This window comes from Castor canadensis, chromosome 12 (genome assembly GCF_047511655.1).
Source record: "Castor canadensis chromosome 12, mCasCan1.hap1v2, whole genome shotgun sequence".
In the NCBI taxonomy this organism is placed as follows: Eukaryota; Metazoa; Chordata; class Mammalia; order Rodentia; family Castoridae; genus Castor; species Castor canadensis.
Window position 1 is genome coordinate 3,477,357 of NC_133397.1, and position 25,609 is coordinate 3,502,965.

General features: G+C 39.1%; 1 non-coding gene across 1 annotated transcript; it reads right to left on the minus strand.

Annotated features, from left to right (window-relative positions):
• Positions 1-18,578: 18,578 nt before the first annotated feature.
• LOC141415116 (U1 spliceosomal RNA) lies at positions 18,579-18,740 on the minus strand. Its single transcript, XR_012440141.1, has one exon. It is a non-coding gene; the product is annotated as a U1 spliceosomal RNA (small nuclear RNA).
• Positions 18,741-25,609: the final 6,869 nt, after the last annotated feature.

Sequence of the window (25,609 nt, forward strand, 5' to 3'; positions counted from 1 at the left end):
CAGGTGTCACGCTTTAATTTCCTGTGGCAGGGGAATGTTTAGTAGCTATTTGTTGAATGAATGAATGAACAAATGTGTGTGTCTCTCACAAATTTAGTTTTGCCATTTCTGTCTGAGAGTTACCAGGCTAATTTACAAGTTCAGAAGCAAGGTTGCCTCTGTGGTCTTCTCCCTCCTTTCAGGTCTTCATGCATTTAGTGAAGGATGGACTCTACCTTCAAGGAAGTGAAGACTAAAAAAAAGAAAGTGAACGTTGGTCAACAGAGCGCCCCTGGGGATGTGGGGCCCTGACGCCAATGAAAAAGTAGAGAGGTTTGTTATATTTGAAGGTGTTAGGATAGAGGAATTCTCAGTCGAAGCACAGGAATGCTGTGTTGGTCAAAAAGGAGGATGCCACAGGCCACAGCAGAGCACTGTGCTGGAGAATCCCTCTGCATTCTGCCTGAGGGTCTGGGCAATGGAAAACCTGTGCAAGCACACAAATAAAGGAGATTACTGTTATTTAATAAGGGGTGTCAGCCATCCACTCTGGGAATGCTGGTGTGTCTGCACTGGTAGAAAGCAAAAAATAGTAAGGCAATACTGTAGGTCCAGCTTCCAGGAAGTTAAAGATGTATTTTCTGTAAAAATTAATTTTCCTTCCAACTATGATGATACAGTAACTAACTTTCTATATTCTTCAGCTGGAGCAAAGTCTTTGTGGTTGGTGGGTTGAGAAAGAGAAAAATCACACCATGAGAAATATATTTTTTGGCTTATGTAAAAATGTAGAAAGACTACTCGATTTATAATCAAAATGATTAAAGCTGACATGGGCTCAGGATTTGTTAGCTTTCTTCATCTTTTTTGTCTCTCTGAAGCTTTGTTTAACACCTGTAAACTAGTAACAATAATCATCTCTATATACTTCTATAGGTATTTTTAAGAGTCGGTGAGGTAATTTGCCCACACCATATAAATTGTCAAACTTTGCCTTAAAACCATGTAACACTCTTGTTCTTACGCAGTTAAACCTGTTGTTACAGGTTGCAGATAAAATGTAGACTTTTCCATTGCTGTGGATCACATTTAAATTCCCTTAAGGTGAATACATATTAAAAATGGTGTCTATAATATTATTAGATCAAATATTAAAATATAAGGATGATCAGTGCATGGGAAGAAACTGGACGTTACTGGCATTGGACGTTTTAATACATTGGAGTTTAAAATAACATGTGGATAAAAGGAAAATTCACAAACCTTTGTGTTTTCTAAATGTGTGAAGAGTTCACAAGATTTTGTGACAGACAGGGGTAACCAACTTGCAGGATACCCAGGGCGGTTTCAGTTCAGAAGAGCAGCAGTATAGGGGACCTCCCTTAGGAGCTGGGGGAATTTCTTAAGTTTAATTAATGCCACAGACACACCTCTGTGAAGTTTGACTTCACTGCTTTTGGGGGATTTTAAAGACTTTCTCTTGTATCCATTCTCCTTTAAAGACACCCCCTCCCCAATTTAACTAATGCGTTTAACTGTCAAGTTAAGGTGGCTTTCGTTGATTTGTGTGTCCATGTAAGTCACTGAGGAGAAGGTTTTTGTGTAGACACACAACCTAGAGCCCCACGAGACCATAACTGAAGCTGTGATAAGGAGAAGAAATCTCGGACACAGGGTGGCATTCATCTCTCGTGTGTCAGAGGGGAAGCGGGCATTGTTTTTCTTTCTTACTATAAGGGATTAATTTAAAAAATTAGAGTAACAGGTTCTATAATTCTTAGAGTGTGGACTTGGTTATACTGGTTCTTATAAATGGAATCTGAGCATACTGCAGGCAGAGATAGGACTGCAAGTGTTCTTAAAGCAGTTTAAACTTCACAATTGCCTGATATGCCTTGTAAAACCCATAGACGGCCCCAAAGCAGAATTTGGGTCCTGTCTTCTGGAGTTGACCTTGGACCATGGATTGTTCTAAGCCATGGCTAGAGGATTCCCAAGGTCACTCCAGCCTCCCCTCAGGAGTCAGGGCACCTGTGCTCCTTGACTTTTGGCATTGTTTCTCTCTGGATGGATGGATTCTTTCCCTGGTACTTGCACAGATGAAGGTTGAAAATGATTGCATTGAGCTGGGAGTCAATCTTGATCCTTACAGGGCAAAGCGGTCCTGGTTGATCAAGTTTAAACAGAGAGTTGGCTTGTGCTCATTACTGCTTTATTCAAAAGACAAGTCTCAGCCAAGACTTCTCGTCTTTGCCTCAAATAGAGACAGAGGCTGACAGTTCTGGGCCGCCCATCTTCCCAGGATAGTGATGTCCATGGAACGCAGCCAGCAGCTTATAATTCACATCCATCTACCTCAAGCTCCGAGAGACGCAGAGCCAGGACGTACTGCTCTGAAACCACTCCTCTCCCAGAGCCTGTTATCAGTGACTGGAGAACAGCCCTCTCAAGACAACAGGGACAATCCTGTCATTTGGTGGTGGAGCGGGAAGGTAATCTTGATGTCTCAAGTGGCGGTGTGTGTGTTTGTCACAAGCTCTTTTCTCTGCAAACTTGCTCGGCGGACTTCATGACACAGGTCTTGGCATGATCCCCACCTACTCTGCGCATTTGCCTGAACTGAGAATTAGGCATTTAATTTCCTGGGTCCTGATTGTGGCTTTTTGGATGTGAATTCACACTAAGCTCTTTCAGTGCAAATAGAGTTATGACAAAATAGGAGCACCCCGTGGACTGGGGGTGGCGGCAGCACATCATTTCAAATTCATCAATCCCATACTGTGCCTTAATTTAAAGGCTGGATTACTTGAAAAATTCATGTATTAAGTCTGACCTACTTTTTAAATATTTAATATTCCATTTTAACCGCTCGGCAACCAGGGAAGCTTCAAGGTCTTCGTGGTCTTGCCAGTTTTTAAAGCATTGATATTGATTTGGATAATGAGACATTGTACAGTCTTACTGTCCCCAGCACTCCTTCCAAGAGTGGTATTTAAAGCCATTAAGATCTCACATGGTCTTCCTAGGACATCCCAAAGGACCAGTCTGCATTTGTTCCTCATAAAGATTCTTCTTTCCCCCCTTCTTTATATGTGTGACTGCTGATGCTACACACAAAACAAAACAAAAAAGTAATGTGCTCACAGAGATCCAAAACAGGAAAAGTAATCTTTGTACAGCTTGTTTTTCTGATCAAATATTATTCTGACTTAGGGAATCATAGACATACAAGCAAAAGAGATGTTGTAAGTTATTGATAATGGGGAAGAAAGAAAGGGAGAATGTGAAAGATTACACACAATGCACACTGTGAAATTTAAGCCGTATTTGTATTTGTGTACTGCTTAATTCACTGCAATAACTTAAGATAGCATACACTAAAAAGTTCAATAAAAGAGAAAAAATAAGGATAGAATTTGAAGTGAGAGCACAGGAGAGGGTAGAATAACTTGCGGCTAGTGTTCCTTTGGCATGGAGACACACTCAGCATAGATTTTGTGCACGTGGAGCTCAAGTTCCTGAGCAGCCATGACAATTACAGGAGTTAACTCTTCATGAGACCAGAGTGGCCAGTCACACACAGGTAGAGCAGGTTTCATTCTAATCTCACTGCAAGTTTCTCTAGTACAACCACTTCAAAGGAATATATGTGATCTGCATGAAAACACCCAACAATTTACAAACAGTAAGGGTGACAAATGTTTGTATAGAGTTGAGAATCAGAGTTGTCTAAGGAGGAACAGAGCTGTACTTAGCTTTGTAAATAGACAATGGCGATGGTCAGTCTTGCTCATTATCCAAAAATATTGCTCCAACAAAACCACAATCTTTCAGGAGCCCTGGGGGTGGAGTTCCTGCTGGAGTAGAGGGCACAGATGCTCAGTAGCAGGAGAACGAGAAGTGTCACACATGCCTGCAGGGACATGTTCTAGAATAACAAGGGACTTTACTTTTATCTCCTGCAGCATTTGAAAACACCCTTAGGTAGGGATGTGTGGAAAGAGGATGACAGTAATTCTCACCAAAACGTTACTCAAAGAGACTGCGGAACGCTGACATGTCTTTAAGTACTAAACAGGAAACAAATCTTATCAAGACAAATTAAAATGACTGCAGTTCTACACGTAATGCTGAGTCCCTGGGAAAAGATTTATGTTTGTAATAACATAAACTCTTGAAATTCTAATAGTTTCATTAGGTAATATTTTTACTATTTTTATGATGGTATGCAATTAAGTGTACTTGCTTTTTTGTTGTTTGATTCAGTGGATTCAAACTGCATATAATTTCTTACCTTAGAAGCTGTGCATATAATATATTTACTCTTTAAAATGTGCAATCTTGAGTTCAAACCTCAGTCCCATCAAAAAATAAAAATAAATGATGTAATTAGTTATTTCAGCTTTGTTACATTTTAAGAATTTGAACAATTCCTATTTGATACTACTAAACTTTCTGCTTAGGCTGTTGTATCTTCTGAGCACAGTGGGAAAGTTTCAATGGTGTTTCTGCATATTCGCCTGTTGTGTAACACATTGGCTGTAACTTCACGAACGATGCTGAGTTCCACTCATGATAATGGGCCCGAGTGTTTTGTGGCTGATTGTAATAGGACTTCTGGATCTCACATTAATTATGATGCTTGAAACCAGTTTGAGGCATATTCCATTTATCATTGTAAGATATCTCTCTTGGGTATCAAGTTTAATGACATCTCCTTTAATCAGGAAAATATTTTATATTTAAAAATTAATTTTATTGCCACTCAAAAAGAGTGGGTGGGTTCCTCCTTCATGTACTCAGATGAATTTTGCACATTAATTAGGAAATATGTGTTAATATTTTTGCAGTATTGGAGCACCCTTGTAATCTTGAAGTGGGGTGTCTGTGTGTGTGTTTGTGTGTGCATATATGTGTTCCTACAGCTGTGGCTACTAAGGTTATGTCTACCCTTGCATTTGTCTGAGCAGGCTGCTATAACAAATTATTTAGTCTGTGTGACTTAAACAGCAGATACTGATTTTTCTCAGTTCTGGACAGTGGATGTCCAGAGTCAGACTGCAGACAGGCATTTTTCTTGGTGATGGCTCTCTTCCTGGCTTATAGATGGCTGCCTCCTTGCTGTGTCCCCACATGGCAAGTAGAGAGACAGGGGGAAAGCTCCACTTACCTCAATTTCTATTGAAACTAATTGATTCTAAGTGACCATGCTTCTTCCTGGTCAGACTACAAAATATTCCTGCCTTTCTCTTTACAAACACTTTGTCTCCTTCTAAATCTTTCTTTTCACAGAAGTTAGGGTGGTCCTATTATTTTTTAAAATGTAATCATGCTACATGCTGACTAAAAACCTTCACAACACTCTTACCCAACAGAATACCTGGTTTACAAAAAGACCGTCAGTGTCTGGTGACTGTCCTATCCTCAGCCTTTGGCATCCTATCCTCTCTGAAACCCCAAAGCACTCTCTTTATACTTACTTAGTTATCACCTACTTGTTGTGTTGGTCACACAATAACTGTTGCCACTTCAAGGAACATAATGTGAGTTGACACTTCTTAGATTTTCACAGTTGCTATCATTGTATATGCAATTCTTTAATGCCTATTTTCCCACTATTGAGATACTTCAAGGAAGCCAGAAATGACCCTACCTTCTCAACTTTCATAACTCATACCTGGTACCAAATGCCTGAAATATGAGAGCTACTCAAAAATTATCTAATACATGAAAAATGTGGAGACCACTTAGAAACAAATAATGAAACATATTTGATAAAGAAAAAGATTTTCCAAAGAGAAAGCCAAACCTATAGAAACTTCATGATTATCCCTTGATATCAAAAGTAGTTTGGAAATTAATTCTTTCTGAAAAAAAGTTCTGACAAAACTCTTAATGTGCATCAAGGTGATACATTCTGCATATCTTTCAACATCCCAATCCAACACTATTGCTTCCCCAAAGCCTTCTTGAACCTATTCTGTTCTCCTATCATGAATTCTAATGAAATTTGTTCCCATCTTATCTCCCTCATTATCCAGAAACTTCGAGAGCAAAGACCTTCCTTTTATACTGAGCATACCATTTTGTGCATATTAAGTAATCATTAAACCTCTACTGAATAAATAAAAATGTGCAGAGTGATTTATTACAGAATACTAAATATTAGCAAGTGCAATGGCTGCTGAAGACTTTGTAATGTAGCACAATTATACAAAATATAAATAAATATAAATAAAAACACACAGCCCCTACCTTAAATGTGCCATACCTTCACTTGGGAGCCCTTTTAGTCTGTTTTTGCCACACACCATACCCCAATGTGCCCTGATTCAAACAGCTCCTATGATCACCAAACTACCTGGCCCTGGCTGGGGCAATTCCATGCCTCACAAACCCTAAGATGGCTTATGAATTGAAAGTGTACATGCCACATAATTCATTTTTATTTACTGGAAATTTGGCTTACCACTGTTATAATATTGCATTTGATTCATTACACCATAAAACTTGTATGGCAAGCTGATGGTTGCTCCTGTAGAAGAAGACATGCATAGTTTTCTGTGTTCTGTGGAGAGCTCAGAATGATGCACTGAGTTACCATTTGCATGACATTTGCATAAATTTGCATGTCATATAGTCCTGTTAATTTTACATAAGAAGTGCATCGAATTGAGAAAACAATAAAATCTAATCTTACAGCCCATAAAATGATTGCAACTATTGGAAGAAACCAGATAGTATAAGAAATAGACAAAAAATACAGAATGTGTACAAAAATATTGGAAATGTGAGTTTCCCATTGTTTAAGAATATATATTTACAAAACATTCATATATAGCTTCAGTCATTTGATCCCCCATAAAAAATTACAGATGAGTAGATAAGAGACCATGCTGACCTTATCAAAAGAAACTATGTCCTGGAAAGTTAAGACTTGTTTCCAAGGTGAGGGATAAGTTCCTGGCAGAATCACAGCTTGAGTGTGGAGACAAATCTTCAGAGCTGATGTTCCTTTACCCATATGGGTACACAGAGCAGGACAGAGAAGGACTGCGATACAGGCAAGAGAAGCTGGACCAAACCATCCTTTTTCCTCCCCTGAGGTCCTCACTCCTCTGCTTGTCTAAGCCCTTCTATCCACTCATCAAATGCACAGCTTAGAAATTAAGAAATTAGAGGTAATCATCCTGGGATCTTCCACTTTGAAAGGTGGACTCTCTTTTTTATGTTGCTGATTTTATTGGACTGTGCTATGAATTGTGCCTTGTTCTTGCATGGGTGCCTTGCTGTGTCATTACTGTGTTAGCATATGTGCTGGTGAAGCAGGCATAGCACTCTTTAGTTAAGAAGACTTTTGAGTCTCGAGGGGTGAAGCTGATCTGGTAGAGTTGGAAGGAGAAAGGTTAACTTTTGATAACACTAAGACCTTCAACTGTGAAGAAGCTGAAAGCATTAACATAGACATCCAGCTCTGTGTTATGAACCTAAAGCCTGCATAGATGAGGACGAATTAGACTGGGAAAATTAACTCTCTAGGTAAACAATAGAATTTAATAAGCAATTAAGAACAACCACCATCACAATATTGTCCGTCTATTATCAGTAGATACTTTATTTAGTAGGTGGTTTGGACTGTCTCTGATCCCTTTCAGCAAATCCACAAAGGAGTTGTTACTCTGCCTTCTTAGGTAATGCTTAAAAACATTATATAAGCTGTCCAGAGTCTCATAGCTAATATGTAGCTGAGTCAAGACTCAGGCTGGGGTCTCTTAAATACAAAAATCCCTTTTTAATTTGATCTTTCATATCCTTGACAGACATGAGCTAGCATTGGAAAGCTGAAGTATATATAAAGAATGCTGTGCTTTGGCCTTGTGTTTTCAAAGGGAAAATTGAAGATAAATAATGAGTGCTGGACTGGGGATCTGGCTGAGTGTTAGGTCTACAGCCATGGCTCTGTTTCCCAAGCAGAGTTTGTTTGTTTGCTTCCTTCTTTCTCTCACAGCATCAGGTTACCCCTCTTTCTCCTCAAGCTGCCTCTGCACTCAGGAGATGACACTGATCACAAGAACAGGAAAGCCCGTATGGTGACTGATGGCAGTAGAGTATTAACAGTCAATAGGAGAGATACTCTTCCATCCAGAAAGCAAGGCTTTCCTCTGGATTGAAAGTAATGTGTGGTTGCAACCTTAGCATGGGTGCCATAGGTGATATGTCCTGGATCTTGACATAAACACCATCAGTCTCAACTTTCACACTTATAGAATGGAACTATTGGAGCCCACCTCACACAGTTGCTAAAAGTAATAACAGTTACATTTGTAAGTTAATAAATAATAATATAAATAATAAATAATAAATTAAATAATAAATTATTATAAATAATAATGTAAAACATATAATAAACAAGTGGTAGTTATTTTTCTTTGTTTTTGTGAAAATATTTCTAAAGATACCATCACCATTTTGTGAAATACCTAATAAAACCAGAGAACATCAACATCAATATTATTTCAACATAATATTGAAAGTCAAGTTTTCCAATAAAGCTGGGATTAATTGTGCAATCATTGAGACATGGAGGTTGAAAAACACCTGCTGCTCACTGCAAACATTTTGAGCATACATCACGGATACTCAATATTCCAATATCTATCCACCTAAGTAGTATTTCCTTTTCCCCTTTGTTGTGCAGTGAGTATAATGTCAATTTTTCAAAGTAAGATTTTATAAAATTATTGAAGTGATCACCAACACAGTATCATTCATACCTTACCACATTGTGTGAAAGATTTCACGCTGTGATATAAAATAGATAGCTTCATGCTTCACTTAATCAGGCAAATACAACAATGTTGCAGTACAGGCTGTTTACAATGTCCTTCACATACTGACTCCAATGTTGCTGCCAGGCAATCATTATGTCCGCAATCTGTGGGGTGCAGATAGCAGGGTGAATTAGGTGATGGAAAATGCAAACACAGCTCAAACAACGTGCATCACCCACCATTATCCATTAACTTCCTTTGAGCTTCTTGTGTTCTTCAATGATAGAAATATGAACACTTTTATTCATTCTTGAATATGGCCCTACATGTCCTATACTGCCTTTCTGTGTAAATAATACTCTTCAACTTCTGCCTAACTCAATATTTTCTTTATTCATATTAGGGTTATATTGGAATCATAGTAGCCAATTTTCATGAACTGATTGTGTCCCTAACTTCAATTCAGTTTTATGCAATGTAAGTTCTCACCAAGTCCTATAACTTGGGGTATGACTTGGACTTGAGTAAGAATCATCCTTGTCCTTGCTCATTCAGTGATTATAATTTTGTAGGGAAATAGAAGTAAACACCTTTTGATTCTTATGTTATACAGGCCATTATCCCACCCCAGTAACACTGTCTATACCAAGGCTCCAGGGACAATGGGGGTAGAAGCCAAGACCTGTAAGTTGAGGAGTTTGTTCTGTTTTAGAGCTATAGGAAGCCATTTAAAGATATGAATTATGGTGACATTTAGTTTACATCATCTGACTTGTCATTTTGCTTTACTTTTGTATTGAATTATTATAGCTTTAATGTTAAAATATAACTTGCAGATTTTAAGTGCACAGGTCAGCAGTCTTTGCACGTGTGCACACCTAGGCAAACTGCACCCACATTGGACTACAGAACAGCAATCCCATCATGGTCCCTCTCTTTCCCTCCAACCACATGCCCTAAAGCCATCACCCTTTCCCCATTCATCTTCATACATGCATTTTCCGTGTTTTGGACTACTTTTACTTATCACCATGTCTGTGAGGTTCATTCATGTGACTGTAAGCAGTTGTAACTTACTCTTTTTAATTAATATGTCATAGATAATATTTGAGACATTCTTATGGAGGTGGATATTCTAAAAGTCTCATTGTGGCAGACATTTGGTGGATAAATTGAAAAAGGAAAGTTAAAGAGATTTTTTAGAAGCTCGTACAAAAACTTAGGCTGGATTACCACCACTAATGTAGAGAGGGGGAAAAATGAAGCATCCCAAGAGGCATTTGGGATGTGGTGAATGATTTGTTATCAACAGTCAAGAAAGTGAAAAATCAAGGACAGTTCTAGAACTTCTCACTTAATGGCTGATGTAAAGAATCTTGGAAGAACATATTGCTTGGTGAGGAAGTAATGAGCTCTAATAAGGACATGTCAGTGTGGGATAACTTTGGTAAAATAGCCAAAAAATAGACAGCATAAGGAAGAGGCTAGCATGGTCAAGTTTCCTGAGGTCCAGAGGCATTGCAGCATTGACAGAGTCCTCTTCCACTGGAGATCCATTTCTTCCACTCTGCTGACAGGCAGGCTATGTGTGTCATAAGTGATCTGCACCAAGTTCGTTCTGGGAATGGGTGACACACTACACACCTTCCCATGTGTTTATCGCAGTGCCAGACCTAAGGACTCCTGTCTGGGATTGGGACTAGGCTGAGGCGGAGAGAAGAGGAAGTCTGTGTGTTCACAGCTTCTTCATGGTATTCTGTGACACTGTTGAAACCACTCTCCCTTCTTGCCCTTGCATTCTGGCAAAGCTGAGCAAAACAGGGAATGCAACTCAGGAGCTTTGGTTGACATGTTCTACCTCACAATATTTATATTAGAATTAATACAATAAACCTAATCATTGAAATAAGGAAATATGACTAGTAACTTAACTAACTTTTATCTTTTTAGGGTATTACCTTCAAACTTCCAAGAGAACTTGCATTTTTACAACAGAGGCTTTATACTTTTGAATTATTCCTCACATCGCATCATGGGATATGTTTGTTTTCACACTCTTTCTCTGTCTTACTGAGAACCACTCAAAGGTTTTGTGATATTGCATTGACTGAAGAGCCAGGATCCTCATCTTTCTCCTTCCTGCTCTTTCCTTAGCCTCCTTCCTCAGGGTAGAAACACGGTCAGTTCCATGGGCTGAAATGTGTCTTTCTTTCAATCCCACTTTTTCCTCCACTTTGCCTCATACACAGGTACCATCCACTCACAATCTGTGGAGACTTTCCAAGTTCATCCAGATTCCAGGCCCTTCCTGCCACCTGGCCACTTCTGCTCCTGCCCTGTGCATGGCCAGGTCCTGGCTGCTGCAGTGGTCTTCCTGCCATACTTTCCTCTCCTTAACTCCCAGCTGTCTGTCCTTTGTGCTGTGTAATAACTCAGGACTCAAGGTTGAAATGTTCTGCATCTTTAAGATATGACTTCCCATCTCCAGAGAGACTGCTTCTGTATTTGTCACTTAAGCAATAAGACGGAGGTGCACACAGGGGAAGTGCTTAGGACCTGATCCAGTAAGTGCCACAGGACAGTTGTTCACCTGTTTGTTAGTCAGGAGAGCATAGCTAATTGCAAAGGAAGCTCAAATGTGGGCTGTAGCCATGTGCTCAGTTTTGGTGAGTGACTAGCAGTCTCTGACACACTAGCAAATCCAAGTATCTATAGATTGGGTATAGTTCTCACTCTTCAAACAAGACCTAGCCAGAGAAAGTGTCAGCATATGCCACTGACGTTCCCCTCCTCCATGGAATGGATGGGTGAGCGCTAGGGTCTAACAAAATAACAAGTGGGGAGCTACACAAGTGAGTATAGACTGCTGCGTCACTTTACGTGAAGAGGAGGAAAAGAGTTAGAACAGGGAAACAGAATTATCTCATTTGGATTTGGGCCAGAGTGGGAGAACTGAAAACTCCCATAGAAGTCATTGTGACATGGGGTGTGTGTGCGTGTGTGTGACATAATAGGTACAGAGACTCAGGAAGCCAAAGCAGATTGGTTGTACACCCATCCCTGTCTCTGTCTGTCTCTCATCAGGTGCAACTTGTTTGGTGCTGTATTTGCTCTGCACTTTCACATCCAGGGGAAAGAAAAACTATACTTGCTCACAAACACATGCGTCAGTACTTCCAGGGTCCTGAGCAACCTCACCATCTGAACACCATCCGGCCTTGTCTCTGTTCACTTGTGAAACACAATGGCATGAGGGAACAGCATAAGAGAATTGTTTTACTGACAATTATTGCAGAGGACCCAAATCTGAACTTTGTGCCTCACTTGGGCTACTTACCAGACAGTCCCATGAGGGGACATCGCCCCCTAATGGTGTGTGAGAGCCAACTATTCTTGTTTGGACTTAGCTGTAAAATGTCAAATTCCCAACTGGGACTCAATTAAAACATGCATATTGACATAAAAATATAACATTTTAAGGAAGTATTCAAGTAAAAATGCAGCTTTAAGAATTATTTTACTATAGCAGAAGAAAGGCAAACTTGTGTATTTATAATATAATTAATTGTGGCCATTCTGCAAACATTTATCTGAAATCAAAGTAAATTCTAACTTTCTATTTCATTCTTTGAAATTCTGATGAGACGTAATATTTCCATCTCTGCATTTTTCTCAAATATGAACTTATTGCTGATACTCTAACTGTGCACTTCTTTGAAAAGAGGACTTCAGATGGTGTAGCAAAGATAGAAACAACAATTAATGATTATATTCTAATGTTGAAGCATAGTATAACTCAAGATCAGTTTGTGGTTGTTGCTATTTCATATACTTAAGAACTTTTAAGAACAGATATCTTAGAGAAAATTTCATTTATTCATGGTCCTTTTAAAGACTAAAATTGAAAAATAAATAATTTGATCTATTAATGATATGTTGATAATAAAATAAAAAGATGCTATTAAGGATGATTGATGTGTTAATAAAAATATTTATTAACAAATACAAGGTAAGTAGGCATATAAAAACTCAAGGAATAAGTCGTTTTGAGCTATCTCTGGCTTAGGAATTTATTTCATCTTCTGTGTAAGTTTGTATAAATATACATTTAATTCAGGTTCACCCTGACAGCCAAACAGATACTGGATGAAATTGATATATTTCCAAAAGCTATTTCACAGGTTGATTTATTAATAAAAACTTTTTCATACAAGTATTAAATCAATTTTTTCTTGATACACCTATTTAGGTGATCAAGTTTTCAAAAGAGAAATTAAAACTATAGTCACTCTTCTGTCACCACTATAAAGATGACATCTCAGACTCTTATGGGCTCTAATTTAAGTGGTGTTCGGATGAAAGCAGAGTGCAAGATAGCTGCAGGTACATAAAATAAATAACGTAGGAACCTGTCCGAGAAAGCTGCAATTGCTCCTAGTCACTCAGATTACTGTAATTTTTCTTCACCTCACTGAAATCTTAAAAATTGAAATTATAAAGTGACTAATTGAATGTGGAATATTTAATGTGTAAGATGAACTATTCTTTTAATTTAACTTAAAAGTGTATTTAGTACAATAAGAATTAACACCCCCAATTGGTGTTGGGAATTCTGAGGTTTCCCAAGTGAGGACCAGTAAGTGTCAGCATCAGTAGCAAGTAGATTTTATTCATGAATAGCATTTGAAGGATTTTGAAAAATCATTTATGCTTATTACATATATGTCCAGTTCATTTCTGTTCTAACTTACTGTTTTCTTAATAAAATGAAAGCACCCAGAGTAACTCTGTGTCACCACAATTATAAGCCAGCACTGTATATTAACAAAATAAAGAACTTCGCTTCCATTACAAATGACAAGCATAAAGATTTCCGTGATTTACAGGCTGCATTCTAAACCATTGCTTTGATTGTTTATCTCTGCTGGGTCTGGAACCTCTGAGACTTGCTCATTTGATGGTGAAAGTAGTCTGTCTCCAAAAGTATTTTCCTGTAAGTCTGGATTCAAATGGGATTATGTGATTTGATGCTGCATATGTTTCCAGAAGAGGATTGCTGTGTCATGGTATGTTGCATTGTGTGCTCCCTTCAGTCATCTGGGCCACCAGCCTAGAGGACTGTCTTCAAATTTCCTTCCGCATTTGAGTTAGCCCTGCCTCTCCACTGACCCTTCCTTTCTGCAGGCAATCAGCTGCTTGCAGCAGCTCTTCTCTTCCCTGATGGAAATAGCAGTGTGCCAAGAGTCAGAGAGTCTCAGCTGAAGTTTAATCCTAATTAGAGTGCTGTAGCTGGTAGAACTGCCATTGTCACGAGCAGGAAGTGCCCTAGACAGGTGCTTTCAAAGGCAGGCTCTGAGCAATGTGCACCAAGTAATAAAGCCTCCAGAGACCAGAGTCACGGACTCAGATGCTCTTTTTGCAGCTGACCTTTTCTCAGAAATTGGGTCAGATCTCATCCTTGTGGTAAGTGTGAGCCCAAGTCATGGAAATAGTATCCTTGACCATGAGGACTGACTTTCAGCGACCGGCCTCTAATTCCCAGCGAGAGAGGACCACTCAGGTGACAGGAAGCTGCCATCATTATTTTCATATGCAGCCCGTGGACCATGGGCTTTTTGCAGTGGCTTCATTTAAATTCATACTGTCGTAGAGTCAATTGTCAGTCCGACGCACTGTGGCTCTGAACTTGAGATTTCCTTCAAGGCTAATTAAATAATTCCAAACAGAGCAAAGACTAAGCATGACAACCCCAATTGCCATTTGTGTGTTTGAAACTGAAATATTTTTTACCTAGTAATTTTGAACAGAGATAAAAGCATATGGTCATAGTTTCCCATCTAAGAACTTGAGAAATATTTCATTCTTATGACCAATGAATCTGTTTTAAGTGTAGGGTGCATAAGTGTATGGTATTTTCAGATATATTAAGACTGGGGTGAGTGAAGGAATTCTGTGTACCCATGGCTGTTTCCCCTGAGTAGGTTTCTTCTGAATTCTGTCTAGCTTGGTTACAAGTACTGGATATATTCTTACAGGGTCCCTGTAGTTCTGCACTGAGGCTGAAACGCCCCTCCAGCTGCTCTCATATTTCACAGGTTCAGGACCCCCGCCCTCCATTGGAAAACTTCAGGTTTTGACAGAATAAATTCTTTCTCTCTTTCACTTTCTTTGCAACCATGTTTGCATACATCCTTCTGTACAACCAGTTCATTTCTCAGTCTTAATTATTCTCTGATCATCCAGTTCCAATCTCCAGGATGCTCAGCCATCAAGTCCCTGAACACTACACACCCTACACACCAGAAAGCACCTATCCCAGGAGAGTCCAGGCGATGGACAGGAAAGGAAGTGGGACAGCAGCCATTTAGGACTGTTAGATTGACATGTTACACGTTTTACTGAGAAAGTTGGCAGAATCAAAATGGAGTCACTTTTGTTAAGCCTTAACAACAACAAAAATAAATAAAGTCAAGGTGATGTAAATAAAATTTCACACACAGATTTCTGGTGATAAAAATCATCACAAAAGACTGTTAGAACCCCAACCGTCCACAGAAATAGTCCTGCAAGGATGTCAACCCAACATTCCATGTGCAGTCTTGGAATGAGGTCCCTTGTTACTGATGCTTCAAAATGATTCACAGAATTCTCTTAATTTTTCCTTTAAAATCGTTCCCTTTCCTCAAATTCCTGAATACACATATAGGTTTTCTTTGTGGCAAGTGTGTCCCGATCTCATTGATACTCCTACACTTATCATTCTTTTGAGAATTTCTTTGTTGGCATTTAGGGTAACATTACCAACAAAGAATGAAGATAATCCCAGCCCAGCAGAGCTACTGGGCTGTTGCATGATTCTGAACCTCAAAGAGACATGTTTCCTCTGACCACCTCTGATTTCAGCGGTGCTGTACTCAGTCCCCAGCCTGACCAGGGATCACCTTCCTCTTGTACAATCTGGCTGTGGGATGAGCCTTTCAGTTTAGCTCACCCAGGTGTCCTCACTTGGCACCCACCTGGCACTTCTGGAGTGGGCTGTGAGTCACCGTTACTTTGAAGACATCTTCTGGCCCTGTCTTTGATTTGCTATATTTTTGAAGGAATTTGCTCAAGTACTGCACCTGCACTGCTAACCCATAATGTGGAGAGGGTGCACATAACTTAACTCATGGTTTGGGGTGAGTACAAGATGGTGCCTGGCACATAGTAGCGAACAAAGTGTGGTGTTGTAATGACTTCCACGCACCCAAAGATCATTGCTGCAATCTCCACTACCATCTTGTCAATGAACATGTGGACAGGGCTAATGTTTTCTGTTCATTCAAAATAGAATTATACATCCACTTTGCTTACTTTAATCAAAATCAGTCACAGTTCAGAAAACAGAAGGCTCAGACTAAGACATCACACTAAAGTCCTCCACTTGATACATGTCACACGCTATCTTCTGTCACAGAGACTCCTCCGGTCAGGACCCTGGGATCATCTACCTGTTTCACATCTTGCTGTCCACCTTTGCTTCATTTATTGGATTATTTTCTCAAGATTTCACGTAGGTGTGTACCAGTAAGGGGAAAAGATGTTTCAATTGGAGGGTTCTTACCTGCCTGGGATAATTTGTGAGCTCTGAGCCCAGAGGATGGTCAACTCTCAGACCTATATGTGGGTGGAGCCATTGCTAAGCTGTATGGCTATACCACAGAGTCTGTATCACATCCATTGTTTTATGTGCAGGGTGTCACACTGTCCTTGGTCTTCTCTCAAAATCAAAGTTGTTCTGTCCTCATGATCGAGGAAGTCAGAATTAAGGTCTGGCAAATGAGGGAGCATCTGGGATCCCAGAGCGTGTTCTGAAAGCATGGTACCCATTGGGCACTAGGTGATAGAGAGCTTGGATACAATATTGGTTAAGGTTAGCTCCGCTCACGGTAGTTGGATGGTCTCTTCCAGTACATTCCTCTGCAGGTTGAGTAGGAAGTTTCTCAGCTCCATGTGGTCCTCCTCTCCTTCCTCGTCCTCAGACTTCCAACGGTGTCTCCCATCTGTTCTTGCTAAGAGCTTCTTGTCCTGCAGGACCACAAAATATGATTGTTGGGAAAAATGCAAGGTATCCATTTAAATTTGAATTTCTAGTATTTCTAGGATAAGCATGTTCCTAAAAGATATTTAAAATTTTTAATGAATGTTGTTTCATTTTTTATAAATACTGTAATCTCAAGAAGAAAGATAGCAAGCAATGAAGAACTTTGGTTCTCGTTTGGAAGGTCTAGACTTTCCATTGTCTTAAGTTGAAATTGCCATGGAAAAAAAGGACGTTAATCTGCAGTTATGTATTCTTGTCTTTGGATTTGTCATGGAGGTAACACTGGCTTCTTAAAATGAGATGGATAGAGTTTCATTTCTTCTACTTATTTTGGAAAGTTTAAAAGAAGAGTTAATTTTACATTTTTAAATGTTTAGTGCAAGTTAGCAATTAAGTCATCTAGGTCTAGAATTTCTTTTATGGTATTTAGTTATTTGGTTTTTTTTAATACTAATGTAATACTGATATATTTCTATAGGATAAGTAATATCCCCTCAACTACTGTCAATGCTGATTTGAGTCTTATTTTTTTATTCTAGCTCATGTTTTATAAATAATTTTAATATTGTCAAAGACATAACTTTTGGTTTCATTGATTTCTTCTGCTTTTCTCTTCTCTATTTCATTAATGTCTGATTTTTTTTATTATTTCCTTCCTTCTGTAGCTTTTGGTTTAGTTTCTCTTCTTTTTTCCAATATGGTGTTATTGAGCTATTACACTTTAAGTTATTGATTTCAGAGCGTTCTTCTTTTTTGGCATAGATTTTTCACAGCTATGACTCTTCCTCTAAATGCCTCCTTAGCTGCATTCCAGAATTTCTGGTGTAGAGTGTCTTTATTACCGTTCATTTCATTATTGCTGTGATTTCCCTTTTGAATTCTGAGGTTGTCCCCTGAGTTACTTAGTCATGTGTTGTTTAATTCCCAAATATTTCTGGCTATCAATTTTTATTTTCATATCCTTGTGCTTGGAGGACATAACTTAGTTCTATCCATTCACGTTTACTGAGGCTACGGTTGGTTATTGATGACATTTCATCTGTTTTCCAGAACCTGGACATTATGGCTACACCCCATTTGCAATAAAGAATTAGAAGAAAGTGTTACTGTCTCTCAAACTGCAATTCAGAAGTTTTGCAGAATTCAGTTACCTAAAATAACTGGCCACAATCCCCTATCTACTTCATGCAGATGTCCTATTTACAACCACTCAACATTTCTCTAAACACTTCTAGCCCTTTCTGAACCCACATTCTATTTAAAACCAACCACCCAGATTCTTAATTACTGAACTAGATATTCATTCAGTTCTCCTTCATAGGGATTATCTGAAGGACCCTGTTACCCTTCATGAAACACATCACCATCAAACATTCTGATGACAATTTGATAATTGTTAGGGATTCTGGGTTCAAATCTTCATCCAGTGCTGCTGGAATAGGGATCAGGAAGGCTGGGAACTGACCACTGAATTTTTAGTTAACTCTGTGAAGGAAGAACAGAGTGAGAAAACTTGTGGTGTGGTCTTGCTGAGATCAACTATGGAATGATCAGGTTGGAAACAGGTCTTTCCCTAGTGATATTAGCAATTCAGTCACAGTTTACTTTGCTTCCCAGTCCCCTGCAAAGCTTTGATAATGTTTTCAGCAAAGCTCCCTTCATGGAGCTTCCCTCCTCCCACTGGTACCCCAGAAAGAACCTGTCTTACATTCCTGTCCTTCACTTTCTTTCTTGTTTTTTATTGCAGCAGAGAGAGCAAATGTAGACTGCACTCCCACAGACTATGCATTTGAGTTTCCTGAGATTGGGGGAATTGCAGAGGTCAGCACACTGGGAGTACAGTAGATGAGCCTCGCCCTGGGAGAACCATCTTCGTGATCATGGTATCTCCCCTGCCAGGTAAGTATGGTTCTTCCATTTCTAAGCATATGTTACCGTTCAAAGGAGTTTTGCCATGGTGTATTCACACATGCATATATGTACTTTAATCAAATTCACCCCTCCATTGCTCTTTCTGTATCCTCTGTGCCTCCTGTACAGCTTGCAGTGCATGTCATTATGTCATCTTCAAACACAGAAGCAATGCATGTCTATATTATTAATTCTTTATCATTCTAACAAGTTTAGTTTGCTTACCAACCACAGGACCCTTGTTAAATAGCAAACTTCTGCTGTTTCCCTTACTTTAATGCATAGGGAATAATAAACTTATTTATGCTACAGAGTTGCATGAGGTTTTAATGAACTAATATGAAAGGCCTTATGAAACACTCACACACCCACCCACCCCCCCCACATGCACACACACATATAAATGATTTTGAAAGCACTTCTTTTTCCCTTGGAAATAATCTTAAGACTGTATATCGTCAGTGTATCTCTTTAAGAAATCTGAAGTTTCCATGGACCTTTCATTTCTTTGAACATCAACATTTCCAGGCTTCATTAGATGTAAGGGGGAGGAGCTAACTTCTAAATATGGTTTAGTTTGACAGGGAGAGTGTGAAATGAGATTACATATTCATAAATTACATAGAACTAAATACACATACAAATTGTGTTATTTCTGAAAAAAGAACATGGTAGACCATATACCCATTTAATTTAGGCTTTTTAAACAAGAAATAAGCAAAATGAATCCCATTACATTTAAAAGCATAATGAGAATTCACTAAATCAATCTTTAATTTTCTTCACCTTGTACATGTAATCTTGATATGCAACTAAGGTTTTTAATTGTTGCCCCAAAATGTTAAGGATTTCGATGTAGCTTAAAATTTAATGAAACATCTTCTCTGCATAAGGTACCAGGAGAGATGTTCTGGCAGTGATGATGACGATGACAGTGATAGAAATAATAATGACAGCTTAATAATTCCTTTCTTGAGAATTTAAATTCCAGGGGGAGAGGCAGATACTTTCAACACCAGCTGCCCTTAGCAGCAATTTGAATTGTTGTAAATCCTAAGGACAAGTGTCAGCAGACTGTGACAGGAGAGCAGAAATGAAAGTGTCATTAGCTGTGCCTGGGGCTGAGGGAATTGGCGAAGGCTGACCTGAAGAACTGGCTTGGGAACTGTTGATTTGCTTATTTGTATTCCTATGGTCTAAATACTTTTTGACAGGATTCCTTTTCAGTGGTACTTACAAGACTGAGTGAACGACAGGCAAAAATAATTATACACAAAGAAACATTAGGTGAGATATTACTGACACTAATGGGAAGTGATGTTTACGTGTGTCTTTTTGTAAAACGATGTACCTGGTACTACTGAGGGTGTGCAGTGAGTGAATGAAGGGTTGTAAGAGCCTAATAAAGGGCATGAAATAACCATACTCTGTCATCACACTGTGTCTCACAGCTCCTATTTTCTTCTCAGTACTATTTTACATAAGTTGAAATGGTGTATATTCTTCATATTTGTGCTGACTTTCTGACTAACAGGAAAGTTACATAAGGCACTAAGATTTTAATGTTTGCATAATACTCATTGATGCAAATACTTCATGAGTGTTTATCTGTCTTAAAATTGTCTGTATGCTTTCTGAACTTTTCTCCAGTGTCTGTTGTAATTTATATTCCTAACACCACCGTGTGAAAGTACCATGTCAATACTCTGCAATTTTAATCACAAGTATTTCATTCTACCATTGTTTGATGATCATTTCTGTAACCAGCAAGCAATTGTGATTATAAGTTTATATATATGCTTATAGTTTATATGAGTTTCAAACACTTTCTATTGAATTGTCTCTAAAATCAAATGTGAATTCATGTATGTCACCAGAAAGCTCTCTTAGGAGAATAGTCTGTCTTGGAATCAGTCTAAACTTGAGGACAAGTGCAAATGTCTCCTCTGCTTTAAGTCAGCTCTTTCTTACAGAGTGAGACCTGAAACGTCTGTAACCCATGATACCACATGGAGTCAAAGTAAGACATTCAGAGACATCTCCTTATGATGTAAAACATCTAACACACGTGCATTGAGCTTCTAAAAGTTGTAATTTCTTTTTTATACATGATGGGGTGATAAGAGTCTGGGTTTAGAGTCTGTGCTACATTTGGAGGTGACGTTGGATGCTAAAAAGACCCCCCGGTTTCTGAGCCTGATGGACGTGGACACAAACACTGCATAGCAAAGTTGGATATAGAGTAAGTCATATGGTGCCTCTGAAATCCAGGGGGCTTTTGGTTAAAAAGTGCCTTTCTGCGTGTAAAAATAGTAGTAGGCATTATTTCCTCACTAACTTTCACTGAAATGTGCTCCTTCTTTATTTCTTGTATTTTGACTTGACAGAGGAATTATCTATTTTTGCTTTCTTGTTCTCTTAATGCACAACCTATTGTCTTTTTTCCTCTCTCTTCTTCCAGTTGCACGTTGGTTCAATCCACTAGTCAATCTTTCTGCTGAACACTCATGCTATGCTTTCATTTCAAGCATGGTATTTTCTATTCCTGAAATCTCTATTGAGGTTTTATAGTTTCCTTATAAGGTAAGATTGCTCATGTGTTCACTCATCCTGACTTCAACTGCACTTAAACTCTTGGTCATGTTTATAGCAGCTACTTCACACTTTTATGCATTTTTGATATTTCTGTTTTTAAGGGTCTATTCAGATTGGCAGATTTTGCATTCACCATGGCTTTAATTTCTTCTAATTCCCAAATCTATGAATTTGATGTTACATGATAAACAGTGCAGAGCACTTGTCACTTTGCTCTGAGGGGTGTGACTTTTACTCTGGCAGATTGACATTTGCTGTGGTAGACAGTGAAGTCACTGTCTGATTACCTTGAGCTTGTGGAAGCTTGACTTTTTGCTTTGCTAGGGATAAACCCTGAGGTGTTTGGTAAGCTCCTTTACTTAGGCATATGCTATCCTCTAAATTCTGTCACCCTGCCTCCCAGTCAGCAAAAGCTGCAATCACTGCCGTGCACACAGCCTACCTCTTGATGATTTCTCACTTACTCTCTGATCTTGGCGTCCCAAGAAATGAAGTCCAGATGTCAAGAAGAACTTTAGAGGCAGAGATTGATGCTTCTTCTCCTTGGCTTCCCTCTTAATTTCCACCACTGAACCATCTCAAAGCCCAGCTAACTAACACTTCAAGCCAACATGACATAGCTTTCTGCCTGACTCCCAGACTCTCCATGGCCTTCACTGGGAAGTCTTCTAAGTAGAAAAGCAACATCAACCTGGGTCTCACTTAGACAGTGGAGTTTCACTCTCTCAAAATCCACATTCCCACAGCAGCTCTCTAGTGACTTTAAGTTTTAAAGTATATGCAGGTCCCTTGTCCTCCACTGTCAGTCTCCTGGCCTGCTCATGTGTTGTGCTTTTCATGGGAACAGTGGAAAAGGCAATAGGTGATTAGAGTTCATGACACTCTACAGCACCCCACATGGCTCTCGTTTGGCATAGTGAACCAGGTAAGAGTGACCTGAGAGCCCCCAGGACTAAGGAACTTTTCTTCAGATTTTGTCTGGCACAATGCAAATAATTCAAATAGTCACTATGTCAGATAAACATTAATTTCATAAAGAAAACTTGCTCACATTGTGGAGCAGGCCCAGAAACAAGGGAATGAGAGTAAGGTTGTACACATAGACACACGAAAATCCAGCAACATAGCAAGCCTCTCCCATATGCATAGATCAGAGAAGGGTGCCTCGAAGATATTTTCCTGCAAAAAGATATCTGAGCACATAAATCAAACCATTAGCCCCTAGTCAAGAGAACAGGAAATGGGAAGTGAGTCTGCCATCTTGCAAACACAAACTGGACTGTGTCTCATGTCTGAAAATCTCCTTCTCCTCACAATCATGCTTTTGTGATGCATATGCAAAAAGTGACTACTTCAGTGAGAGTTTCTTTTTTAAAAAAAAAAAAAAACATGACTACTGTCACTGTGAGTTGCCTCAGTCCTAATCCTGAGTATGTTCAGTGCAAGTGTCAAGTTTACAGAAACTAGGTTCAGTGCTCCTGGCATGACACCGTGGTCTATGAGTGTCGAGTCACAAGTCACCCTTGTTTAAGAGTATTGTAAAGATTTGTCTGGTAGAAATGATAACCTCTGAATTGTTTAATGATCAAATTTTGTAATCCAGGTTACTATATTTCAGCTCTGGTGGATGTTATAGATCCCCTTTCTGGTACTGCTAAGTAGACAGAAACCAATGTTGGAAAAGAAGCAGGAAAATAAAAGAAAATGTGTTCATCTTTTAATAGGGTAGTCATTTATTCAACCTCACCTTTTTATGTCAGGCCTGAAGTCTGAGACTATTTTACTCACATGTGCTCTTGTTCTCTCTGTCTCAGTTTCTGGTCCCTGTCACTCTCCCATTTCAAGAGAGCAGAGAATGTTCTAAAGCAATATTTGTGGATCACATGAACATTGATAATCAAAGCATCCTTGGAAAATTGTTTGTAAAACCAAGCAAAACCCCCAGAATCACTACCCATTTCAATGTTAGGAGCAACCAGCTTTGTTGCAGAGTTTACAGGCAGAAATGGGATGACTTGATTCTTCTTCATCCTTTCCACAACAGGACAAAACATTTGAGGGTCTGTAGCCATATTACGTACATAAAAACTCAGAAAAATGCTCAGCATCTTTGTGGACTGCCATCTCTCCATAAGTGCATGAGGAAGACCTTGCCAGTGACGCAATCATTTCGTTTGATGAGAAGAATAAGCTTCACCCATATGAAGAGTGAACTCTACTAATGAGAATCTCTTGAATAAAGCTATAATTTTGTAGTGTTTCTCAGATCATTTTGTGAAGTATCAAACACTGAATTAACACATGATAAAAAGTGAACGTTGGAGAGGCCACTTGGAGTTCACTATAAAGTGTCATAAAATTATCAGAATGGAGAAATTCAAGGTTGTGGGTCTTCCTGTTCCCACATAGGGGAATCAAGAAATGCTGGCATTGAAATAAGCTCTGTGTACCGTCAAAGTTATCTCTTCAGCATAATTTTCACAGTTTTTAAATTAATGTAGTCAACATTTCTATGTCCTTAAATATTGTTTAAATTTTTGACTAACATGTAATATTTGTACATATTTATAGGAACACGTGTTATTTTATTTTACTTTATTTTGTGATACTGGGGTTAGACTCTGGCTTCACACTTGCTAGGCAGGAGCTCTACCATGTGAACTATTCCCCAGTCCTTTTAGGCTATTTTGGAAATGGAAACTTGGTTTTTGCCCAGGTAGGCCCGGACCGTGACCCCTATTTTATGCTTCCTGCTGCTGTACCCCGGAGGACAGGTACTTGCCATGATGTCCAGCTTTTTTCTTAGGAGGTGAAGTCTCAGGAGACTTTTCCCCAGGCTGTCCTTCAGCTGTGACCTTCCCAATCTCAGCCTCCCAAGTGGCTGGGATTACAGTCATGAGCCACAGGTACCATGCACAGTGTGTTTTTAATGTAAGTGTGTAATGTGCGCTGTCATTGTCATTTTTTCAGAATGCTCCTGTTGCCTTCCTTGCAATCTAACTTCCGCTCTCAACACAGTGGCAGCACAGGCAAACACTCTGAAACATAGGAAGACATGGGTGGGAAAGCAGATGTGTCCATGAAGATGCAACTCACATAGCAAGCTTTTGCCATGTACGTAGACTGGTAAGCACTTCCCACAGATCTTTCTATTTCTTTTTTTTTTGAGACAGGGTCTCAGCCAGGAACTTTCTGTGTAGCCCAGACTGGACTCAAACTCATGTTCTCCTGCCTCAGCGGGAGCTTTGAGATTAAAGGCACAGGCCACCACGTCAGGCTCTCTGCTTTCCATCGTCCATTAAATGAAGGACCTACCATCAATTGTTCCAGATTGGAGGAGAACTCTTAAAAATAAAAAAAATTGAGGTAAACAGAAGATAATATGAAAAGTGCAGAAGTGAAGTATTCTAAGTAGACTATTGCTAAATATTCTAAATAGAATATCTGGATCGTTTTATGGAAATACATTCAAAAAAGCAAGAATTCAAACCTGAGGAAGAACTGCTACAAATTAAGCATGTGAACATAGTAATAAAAATCTTACAAAAATTTTGGAAAACAGAAAGTGGAAATAAAATCTCATAATGTAGAGTAAAAAGAGGAAACATCAGAAAGATGGCAGGAATAATGATCAAAGAGGGAAAGAGATTATGTGTTGGATGTGTTCTGTAAAGACACATGGAAATCTTAACCCCAGCAACTCAAATGGGAACCTATTTGAAAATAGGGTAGATGCAGATTTAATTAGCTAAGTCAGATTGGAGCTTGTGGGTCCCCAATTCAATATGACTGAGGTTCTATTGAGAAGATGCACAGAGACAGAAGTGAGAGGGAAGAAGGTCATGTGACGGAGGCCTGGGCTTCTGTTTGGCTCTTGTTCTTCAGTGGGGTCTCGTCCAGGGCTATCTGTCCCTGGACACGCCTCAGGAGCAGCTCAGCTGTCCTGTCATTGTTTAGTTTCTTGCTTATAAAGCTTATAAACAGTGTTTCTTAACCTTTGCCCTTCTGAAAGGGCTTGGATCCTGCCCAAAGTTAATTTATAACTGACTGAGAGTTGACTCTAGAATATTTATAACACCGTGTGCTTTACTGACTTCTCATACTCACTATGAAATTGTTCAATACAATGACATTTGGCATTTTATTTCTGTCCGAGAGAACTATTTTGGATGTGAGATTTTGTTTCCCTTCTGGGATGTTTTTCTGATCTTTTCTTTATTCTTGATGTTTTGAAGGGGAAAAAAAAACACGTTATAATTGTTATTTCTGT